General features: G+C 37.3%; 1 protein-coding gene across 1 annotated transcript in view; it reads right to left on the reverse strand.

The window, feature by feature from the left end:
* Window positions 1–10,796, reverse strand: part of GLI1 (GLI family zinc finger 1) — a 97,554-nt gene extending 86,758 nt beyond the window's left edge. The window contains exon 1 of the mRNA XM_075265732.1: window positions 10,238–10,796. The gene's annotated coding sequence lies outside the window, so the exon portion shown is untranslated. The remainder of the gene's footprint in view (window positions 1–10,237) is intronic.
* Between the last annotated feature and the right edge of the window lie 693 nt (window positions 10,797–11,489).

The following is an 11,489-nucleotide window of genomic DNA, read 5'->3' on the forward strand; positions in this document are numbered from 1 at the left end:
AGGAATCCAATAACAATTAACACTTAACTTTTAACGTTAATGCATGACTATAACTAAGGAACGAAAAGCTTCCGAAACGCATCAGGCTAACCCATGGACTGGTTTTTGATCATGGTTGTTTGCACATAACTTTTAATGTTGATGCATGAAAAAACAAGGTTAAGTTTTCATTTCTATGGGATTCCTCCCTGATTGCTGGACCCTTTTTTTTGCTTTTTCTTTTCCATAAAACCCAAGCTGTCCTTCCTCAGAACAGGTTAGAGACACCTGACCTCTCTCCACTTGTGATGGGAATTTGCAAGAAGAGATGAGAAAGGAGATGAAGGACAATGCATTGCTTCACTGGGAGGATGAATGACCAGCTGAAGAACAATGAAATCGATTACCATAATAGGCCAATGGAGAGATCCCAGACACTGTATGGGGGAGAGTCCTCTTTCATTGCCATATATGTGATGACAATTGGAACAGCTGAGTACACAAATTATATTATGTGCCCTTATATCTAACAAGCTGAAGTGATAACCTATAAGGACATTGCCTGTAAGACAGATTGACGAGTAGATAAGAAAAGATAAGAAAGCTAATAAAACATATTAAAATGGGAAAGTGAATTTGAGCTTTGGTGCAGGGAATTTGAAAAAAAATAAAATAAATCGGACATGGTGACAAAAAAAAATGTAATAAAAGGATGAAATACTATATAACTATAAAAATACTGTATAAATACCATCTATATTTCTATTAGGAAATAAGCAACAGGGATGGTCTCTGAGTAACCGAGTTATTGCTGTTTTTTTCTTGGCCTCAAAAATGTATAGGGCACAGAATTAAACAATAATCTATTTGTAAAGCCAGTATTGAATGGTATGGAAAACATTCTTTGTGGCAAAAAAAATATTAAGTCATTAGGATTGGGACCTGTGGTTTATCTTCATGGGAACTGGGGAAATTTTCTTTTTTCAGAATTTTGTGGTTTATTTTATGCCTATGTTAAAAAATATGAATGAAAAAATGAGAAAAAAAACCCTCAGGATATTATTTTTATCATAATTGAGCTACCATGTATTTCTATACATACATACAGTATACATATATGTATAGTTTATTAATCCAAATCCTCATAAAAGTGTTAATATTTTTCATATTTTAACTTTCTAGATACCATTTTTGCCCCTTTTTAAATGAGAATTTCTTTGGAAAGTGCTTGTCAATAAATGGAGGAGTGACAATGCTATTACTAATAGGTATATAGATATAACTAAATCATCTCAAATAAATCTATTTAACCATTTAATCTGCAGCTCTTTCCTGATCCCATTCACTGTGTGTAAATCTACATAAGGGTTTCCCCACCAATAGGCACAGGGCTTTCCTTACCAACACTAAAGAATTGAGGGTAAAGGAGAACCGGCCTTTCCTGTCCTGAAATAGAGGTGTGTGGATGGTATAGCACCAAATGCTTATTTTTGACTAGGACTCGTCTACTCTATGTGTACAATGTACTCTACTATCTACTATTTGTGAAGGTCTTAGTGGAATTGGCAAATCAGATTTCCAGCAATCCGCTAAAAGCAGAGGTAATATTGGCCCATTAGGAGGTTGTCTGGTTGGGACAGCTCCTTTAATTTTTTCATTTCATTTTCAAGACTCCACTGGAATATTTTAACATTAAGTAGAAGATTGTACCTGTATATTTTCAACGTACCTTCCAAACTATTCTACGAGACTATTGGTTACAGTCATATAAGGTTTACAGTACATAGTAACTGGCCATACACTCACATTTAACAGGTCTATAACAGACTTTTTTGGACATCTCTTAATTTGACTGTAGAGGTCATTTCCTAAACCTTTAAAAGTGACCTTGTCCCAACCTTTCCCAGCTTAAGTCTAGTCATTTCAAGAATGCCTGTTGCTCCCCTGGGCAGAGACCATCCTGTCTAAAGTATCCATGATGGCAATCAATATTCCAGAACCTCCCATCAGTTCATACAATGACTTCTCATCTCAATTAAGTACTTGACACCTCTCCTGAAGGCATAAGGTGAAGTCATACAGAAGTTGGGTTAATGCTGGAATGTCATGGGAGGGATGCCCATTAATTTGCAGCAGCAAGCTTCCTAATGTAGCCTTTTGTTATTCCTCTGATGGACATAGAGAAACAATAGACCCCTAGGGCAGGACTTTCCTTGCATGTGAATAGGTGTACAAATGGTTCCAGGTGTAGAGCAACAAGTGCCTGGGTAGTTCAGATTCATTTTTTTCTACTGATTTTTAAGTAGACTTCCTAAAAGTGTATCATGAGGAATAAGTCAAATGGAAGTACCCCAAAGATTTGTAAAGTAACCCTATGCCCTTTCCAAATGTTCCCAATAAACACTATCTATATATACTGTAGATGTAACATGGCAGACCTTCTCATTTGCAATATGATATATATTTATATATTATGTAATAAACTATAGAAACTGTCCAATGCATATAATGCCACTTATTCTTACCCTATGCTTGATATTTGTTGAACAGCTTCTTTTCAGACAAATAGTGTCCCCTATAGGGAGTAGGGCCCAGGTTGAAGAAACATTACACCTGTACCAGTTGTAGGGAGGCAAAACGTCTATAAATGGACTCCACATGCTAAAATTAAAGTGACAGGATAACAAAGACAACATGTCCCAACATCTATTTCTATGCTTCCTTCTTCAGTTTGAAGAACTCATAATGACCATGGGTCAAACTAAACTAGAGCTGTCGTGCAGGGGTCACAATGGGAGAACCAAGTCAGGACCAAACTGTAGGGGATTAACTATTTTATTTGTTCCTATTCTTTGTATAGTCTTATTCTAGAAGATTCATATGGAAATGTTAACAGTAGTAGTAGTAGTAGTAGTAGTAGTAGTAGTAGTATGCATGATATATAATAGTAAAACCCTATAAATGGCATGTCCACTTTCACAATAAAGAAGTATCATTTGTATATAGCATTAAATTACAAAATTCCATTTTTGTCTATGGCTCTTATTCAGGGCTATGCATCTCCATGGAAACAGACTACAAATAAATTGTGTGTAATCTGCACTCATTCTGTCTTTCATCCGTCCCCCACTTCTTGCAAAGCTACACAATGTTATTAGCAAAAAGTATGGGGAGGGGGGAGATTGAAGTGAAGGGAGTATGGCCTGGTTCACCTCTGCGTTCAGTATTCCGTTTGGGGGGATCCATGTGAGGTCCCCTGGAACAGAATACCGAACGCATTGGCAAGCGGTGAGCTTATGAAAGCACACGGACCCCCATAGACTATAATAGGGTCTGTGAGTTTTCCACGCGGTGTCTGTACGGAACATGCGGAGAGAAAAGTACTTCATGAACTACTTTCCTTTCCGCACGACTCATGTGGATACCGCGCGGAATACACACAGACCTCATTACAGTCTATGGGGGTCCGTGTGCTTTCATAAGCTCTCCGCTTTCCAATGCGTTTGGTATAAATACAAAATGATATAAAAAATTTTAATCAAGACCTAATTCAAAGTAGTTGTTAGGCCTATAAAATAAGACTTGTTTGCGAAGGAAGACTTAGCCTTTATATGGGCCTGCTTCTTACTTACACCACCTTGGATTCAATATCTATAATGTAAAGCTCCAAATTATATATCATTATATTTTACAAGATTTAATAAGACCTTTATAACTTAAATAAATAAATAAATCAAACGCTAAGATGTCTTTTATGATCTAAAATACACTGTAAGTAAATGTAATACGGACAAAGCAACCATCTAGATGCTTAACAACTAGATATTCGACAGGGAGAAAGTAGAGGATACATTCTGCAAAAAGCATAGCCAAACTCTTCTTTATTTAACCTTTCTTTGCCCTTGTATATAGAGAGGTATATTATAACAATTTATCAATATGTGAAAATATGACACATTGTTTTATATGGTATACAATATTGAGATGTGAAATAGTCGTATTACTACAAGACAGATTGAAATAAATAGGAGCACGTTCTTTCTTTGCTTATTTTTGACTCTTACCCTAAACAGCTACTTACTACAGACATATATAGTAGAGGGAAGGTGAAATCCAACAAATGCTTTGGGTATGTTTGTCAGACCAGACAGGGTTTAAAAATATGAAACGACATTGGCTGCGGTGTAACGCAACTCAGAATCTCCCACTTCACAGGCAACTGGTCTAACCACAAGGCCACCAGACCTAGTCCTTTAAAGCTGCTGCCATTTTACTTCTAAAAGTTGTTCTGAGACAGCCGCCTCTGTTTGTTTATGTAAGGAATCTGGACATATTTCCTGCAATGCGAAAAGAAAAAAAAAAATGCTTACTGTTTAACCCTACACCAGACTGGCTACAGTAACAATCCTGTATATAGGGTGCTAGATGAAGCGTCAGCTCCTTGGTTCAGATCAGTGCTTTTAGCCACTGCTTCCTCACACTGTGTTTGCATACAGCACGCCATAAGTGTCTTACAAACATGCACTGCACAACTATTGACAGAACAAACAGTATTGTCTATAGACCGGTCAATATTTGCTCTTTTTATTAACTATTTCTGTAGTTGTAGATGTATTAGCCTAAATCAACCTGGATTTTGATGTGAAAAGTGTCCACTTCTAAGAATATTGGTGACAACATAGCAAGACTTCCATATTGTACTTACATGCCTAGTACTGTATATCAAACAGGAAATCGTCCATTTTATAGGTTTATAGTCAGATCATTTATTGTAATTCCATTGAATATATTTCTATTTATTGTATATGCAAGCAGAAATAGCAAAACAGAGCTAAATTTATGCACGGGTCACTTTGGATACGTCAAATACGTCCATACCAGTTTTTCCATTATGGGGCATAGATGTGATAGTTAGATATCCTGCTTAGGCTAGCTTGTCATATATACATTTTTCAATACAAGGCCAACCATATATTACACAACCTTCATATGTTAATGGAAACAAGGATTCAAGGTCCCTGCCATCATTCATTATCATTGTCATCTCTTTTATCCTAGGTTTATAGCATATAATATACCCTAGTCCTATATAAATCTCTATATATGTTACATTATATATGGAGAAGTAGTGGTTTAATCAACATAGGAAAGGGTTTTCTACAGTAAGGGTAAGTTCACACAGGGTTTCTTGGTCAGGATTTTGAGGCCGTATGAGCCAGTTCTTTTTTCTGGGAGCCCTTTACGCTAGGAAAAATACGCAATATGCTCCTTTTTTCAGTCAGAATCACTTTGCGACCTCCGCCTGAAGACACTCCCTCCTGACTAGGCCCATTCATTTGGGTCTAATCCGGAGCGGAGTGCGTGACTGGATACCGATGCACTCCGCCTCAGGTTCCGGACCACAAAACCCTGTTTGAACTTACCCTTAGAGTGGTTAAACTAGCTATGATAAATCATACTTGCTAAGATTTGGTTAATGATGTATGGGCGTAGGGCATGCCCCCTCTTGACATCACCACACTCCTTTGGTATATCGCCATGCTCCCTTTCACGTGACATGGGCACTATGTCAGTCATTCACATTTAAATTGACTGCTACCCAAGATTTGCCTGCTCTTTTGGGAGTCCATGAGTTTGTCCCTTTTTCTTGAGACTTCCAAAGCTTCCCGAAGAGTTGGCAAGTATGTGATAAATACAATAGGATGGGGAATAACCACGACTGGCCTTTAGTAAACCAGTCTTCATAACCTTTTTGCCACTGGAGGGTGAGACCAATTTATGGTTAGTCTCATAAATCAGACACAGACACCGGCGCGGCTCAGCGCTGGAACTGCAATCACACTAGCTCCTGTAGGTTTCAGGCATCAGTCATGCCAATAAACTGGAATAAATGGTCGTAAATCAGACAGGTTGGTGACCCTGCCCATCACATGGCCTTCACCACACACTTATCAGGAAAGTGGAGAGGGCAGTGTAATAGACATAAATGGGCACAATCTGTTGTGCAAAACCCTGAGTAGTGCAGACTTGCAGCAGTCTCATGCCCTGTATACCAGAACAATGGCGTACAAGGCATGATGGACCCCCAAAGACTAAAGTCCAGCAAGGACTAGACATTTATCTCATGACTACTGATTTTGAGACTTACCCTATATTCACATGATAGTGAAAATCAGACATGTGGTAGTCATTTTTCTTTTAACGGCTGTCACATGGACGCTTTAATTTCAGTGTCTGATATTTTGATGGTCCATTGTCCATTGTCTGTTGTCACAGGCCGTTAAAATATAGGTCTTGAAAATGGCCACCCTTTGGATGCAAAACGGTCATGTGAATGTAGGCTCATATTCAAGGAATAGAATCTTTAATTCATGATCTCCAACAACTGTTTGCTCCAATATTCATCATGAATAATGTCCATTATGTTTCCTATTTTGCACACCCCATAGCTGTCAATAAATAAAGAGGCTGATGGGATTTCAGTAGAGATAGGCCACTTCCCTGGGAATTATTCCGATTGTCAGATTTGGAGTTGGGAAAGATGAAGAAAATTGCCGTAATAGATATAACTGGATGGATGGAAGTTTCCAGCTTTACAAACTATATCACTTTAATGTGTATTTCCTATGAAAATTATACCCATAATAAGTCCTCGAAATCCCGTCTCAGAACATGAACATGTGCTTGCCAAACATATCGCATTTGCAGTGTGTTACGTGCAATCTTTATGCGTTTTTTTGATTACTCCACTATAGCATGTGTGTGAACAAGACCTGAAATTTTACATATAATGATCCTAATCTGACTAATTACTGCTGTAAACATTTGCACCCTCTGTAGGGCCATAATAGGCCGTGTAGGGACTGAGGCGGTGTCCAGATCCTGGAATCTGATTTTTGTCAGTACTATAAATAATGTATGGTAGTTGGGGGGCCTGATACATATATTCTATTGGAACCCAGGATCTTCTAGTTACACCATTGACGTGACCAGATGATGTCATATTGTTCAAGAAATCACAAAAATGTATAACAAAAATAAATACGTTACATACATGAGATGAAGTAGATAATGTTGGTTTATAAGGCCGTCTCAGCCTCTACTAAGCTCCATAAAATCTGCAATTATTCTGATGGTATAGCAGCCAATGGAAACAAATAGTCTACACTCTACAGCAAGAGCGATTATTAATTTCTGCATATGTTTAATGTAAAAATAGCAGGGAAAGTTTTAAGAACTGTGGAATTCTTTTTAGCGACCAAGCCTTCCCATCCCACGTGTATTAGAAAAAATGTTGCAGCTATTTTTTAATAATAAAACACAATCAATGTATTGTGTAGAGTTTGGCTTGTATTTTAACAAGACTTCAGTACATAGAAAGATATTATCCAGCTGATATATTATATAATATGTTATTGGGGCTGTAATGGCTTTCATTCTAATTTTGCTATAGAAGTAAATGCGCTCTATCATCACATAGGGCTAACTCAAAGCTTCTGGACCCCATGCAAGAGTAACAGGACCTCCCACTATGAGGCTTCACTTATAGAGTTGATTTCTTTATATGGGATAGAGGGGCCAAAGGAAATTTTTGAGGGCCATGGCTTAACTGCTACCGTGGTCCCCTGAGTTATCTTGGAGACATTTGTCCAGAATGGTGAGGTCTATGCTAATATATATATATATATATATATATATATATATATATATATATATATATATATATATATATATATGTATTTATATTTATAACTTTACTTGAAACGTGAAGTTTCCGTTACATTATTTGTCTCCAGTATAAAACCTCCTTATTACATAACAGTTGTTATAACTCATCTGGCAGGAGCGTGTACTATGCTGACAAATCTACTTCATATGTGAAGAATATAAGTCCTACAACCCAGCCGTTAATATATGACCTCATACTAATGGATCCAATGTGTATATCTGATGCGCACTTTGTTTATTCCGACTTCTGAACTGTAAACATAGGGAAACAGTAGAGCAGCAGGCGCAAAATGGGAATCAAAGCAAATAATCCTAAAAAAGGCAATCGCAGCGATGAGTAGGCTAAAAAAAAAAAAAAAAAAAGAAAACTTCCGTTGATGTCGGGGTCAGATTATCCTGTTGTTTTTACAAACTACTGTCTTCATTTCTATGCTGTATAGTTTATAGGATGGATAGTCAGCGACAGAACTATATGTTATACCATATGGCTGCTGTTCAGATAACAAATCACAGAACAGATACATATATAGTATATATTATGACTCAATTCATGCAAGTATGAATGGAAATGTGACCAATAAACTGAAGACTGCCATTGTATTATTCTATACTGTGTGAATGTTGCAAGGACAAAAGGAATTTTGTCTATGTTGGAAACCAAGAGTCCTGCCCATTATTCAGTCGAAGAATACTGAGTGTAAGATATGGCGGTGCTCTGGTATGTATTTGTAACTCATGTTATTAAGGTCCTCTACATTACCAATGCAAATACATGTTAATTTCAATAGACTATGATAGGTCAGACTTAAGGAGCTCTTGACCATCGTCAGTCTTCTGAGTTAGAGTGCATTGCTATAAGAACCTTCACATGACCAGGACAACTCCTCCACATGGGTGTTACAAATATGGGCCCTCTTCACTCTCCCCACAATATGTCTCCTTAGGGCCATTGTTAGAAGAGGCATTGTGAGTCCGAAAAGTCTGAGAAATAGAACAAGGACATCCAAAAAGGCACAAAATCTGAATAGTCGAAGTGATGAAGAGGTTGGCCAAGTGGTCCTTCTCTGCCTCCGACATCTATCATAATAGTGACGCACTTTGGAGGGAAAGCATACTAATCATTGTTTACCAGTCAAGAACCCTCTTAAAGCTCGGCTTTACAACTTCAAATAAGGCCAGGATTACAAGAACACGGGGACAAGAAACTTTGCTTAGACAAATACTCATAACCAAAAGTAGGCAGAAAAAATAAAATAGGACTCGTGACAAAAACTAAGCAGATTGATGACTGATGGCAGGCTACTATATATACAGATGTAGCAGGGCTGTATGTGTCATTTAACACCTTTATGCAGCTTACTTTGATAACTCAATAGGTTAGCGAGCAGTTATGCGTAATATCAAAGCATAATATTATTTGGGCTTTGCACAAAGACTAACTCTGCTACATCTGTAAGGTATATATACCACTAAGACAATGGTCACCTATAGCAAGATATAATAAACACACGGCCTTCTTGAAAGACATAGTTTATAAATGAGAAGTTGGCATGCTGGGATATTGATTTGTAAACATTTGAGTCCATGGAGCGTACTCCGAAACTGCGAAAGTGAAAGGATCCTTAGGCAACTGCAAATGCTACTGGATACGGCTGATTATAGCCCGCACTTGCTATTTATTCTGACAGCACTGCTAAGGAGGCTGAAGAGTTATATCATTAGGCCTGTAATTGCACATTGCGGACCCCCCTGGAAGACAACAGGTGAAGTTTTACTAGCCAACACTGCGACTGGCAATCCAAAATTTACAGCGTTCTCACCAGCCCTCAAAATGCAACCATCAAGGAAGTAGATAAGTATATAATGGAGTATAGACAACTTTCTGAGAAATGATGGGAAGATAAATAGATAGATAGATGATTGATAGATGTATAGATGTATAGATAGATAGATAGATACTTAGATAGATAGATAGATAGAGATAGATAGATGATAGACATAAATAGATGGATGGATAGATGATAGATCAATCGATCGACAGACAGATAGGTAGAGAGATCCAGCATCATTTAGCTAATAACTGAAGAACATCATCTTATTTTCTCATCTGCTATTTTGCTATATATTATATTAGTGTTACAGTGGAAATAATTACAGATATAGCAGAACCGAGTTTGTCATTTCACATACTGTCATAGGATATAATGATGGTCGATCAATGGATCTGTGGTTTACCATAAGACTACAGGTAAGGGTAAGGTATTATTTGACTTGATTGAGTTATCTTGCCAAACATAGAAACCATTCCATGACAAGTTCAGCTCTGCTACATCTGTATACAAGTTATTTGCAGTAAAACATAGGGAAGCCCCATGTGTCTGAGTGTGCACAGTTTCTTGACAGCTCTACAACTTTATAAATGAACCCATGTAAGATATTCTCATTACCTAATAATGACATTTAGCCAGAAGAGTAGCCATAAAAGTCTTACTTTATCCTAAATCTTTCGTAAAGTCATTACTTGCCATACCTGACAATTATCACACCGTAATAATCTGCAAAACAATCCAGCTGCGAATCCAATATTACTCGCCGTCCAATTCTTCTTTACATGGAGACAAATGTTCCTTAAAAATCCACGTTTTACCAAGAGTTGAAAAAAGTGACACATCCAGGGTCAGATAAAAAGTGTCGGAAAAGATGAAATAATTTTCTAGTTCATTATTGCAATGGTTTGCGACCTCCTTTACCTTCTGGGATTTTAACCCTTAAGGACGAGGAGAGTTTTCAGGAAAGTTTGTGCTTGTTTTGTTCTCTGGCTGTAATTATAAATATTTCATTCTCGCAGGAGGACCACCCTGAAGCAAGAAAGGAGTGATCTGATTTCCATGAAATCTGCCTCCTCCTTAAGTCTCTAAGTGAAGCAGTAACTTTTCCTTCAGTTTCAGGATCCAGTTGTTGTTCACAGGGAAAAGGTGCTTGGATTTATCCGCTTTTTTGTCTCTTTTGCTCAGTTTTTAGGGATACGTTGCAGGCTGAGCAGTCAGACTAGGCACTGTGTGTGGTTGGGATGGGGAGACCCAGAGGATTCTCAGCTCTCAGCATGCTGTCTGTGGTTACTTGGGCTGGAAGGAAGATGTGGCATGGATAACATGTGGGATGCGGACTGGAATGCTCTAAAGTGAGGGGGAGGAGGAAGGCCCATTGAATGAACCACATTCCAGTGGGAGAAGCACAGACAAAAACAAGGCACAGAAAAATCTCAATTTATACATGATAACCTTTCTCAAAACCTCGACTGATGTTTAATAATTATTAAGTCAGGGTAGAGCTCATGAAAGTTACAAATATGACTATGACGAATATAACTTAAAATTATAGCTACATATTATATACAGTAAAATGCATCTATGTACATTATATATAGTGCTACACTATATTACATACACATGAATGATATTTCTCTATAAACCTCTATATACACAAGTACATTATAATACAAATATAAAGGCATTCTATATATAATAATCATAAATAATAGTAATTATTATTTATTAAGATTTTGTGATTTGCTCTCTCTCTCTCTCTCTCTCTCTCTCTCTCTATATATATATATATACACATACATATATGTACACACACACACGTCTATCTATCTGTCTATCTATCTATCTCTATCTATCTATCTATCTATCTATCTATCTATCTATCTATCTATTCTTTGCTATATACACGCAATGTATAGCCATATTATGTATTCTATACATATTATAAACATTATA

This window comes from Leptodactylus fuscus, chromosome 2, assembly GCF_031893055.1.
Source record: "Leptodactylus fuscus isolate aLepFus1 chromosome 2, aLepFus1.hap2, whole genome shotgun sequence".
NCBI classification, from domain to species: domain Eukaryota; kingdom Metazoa; phylum Chordata; class Amphibia; order Anura; family Leptodactylidae; genus Leptodactylus; species Leptodactylus fuscus.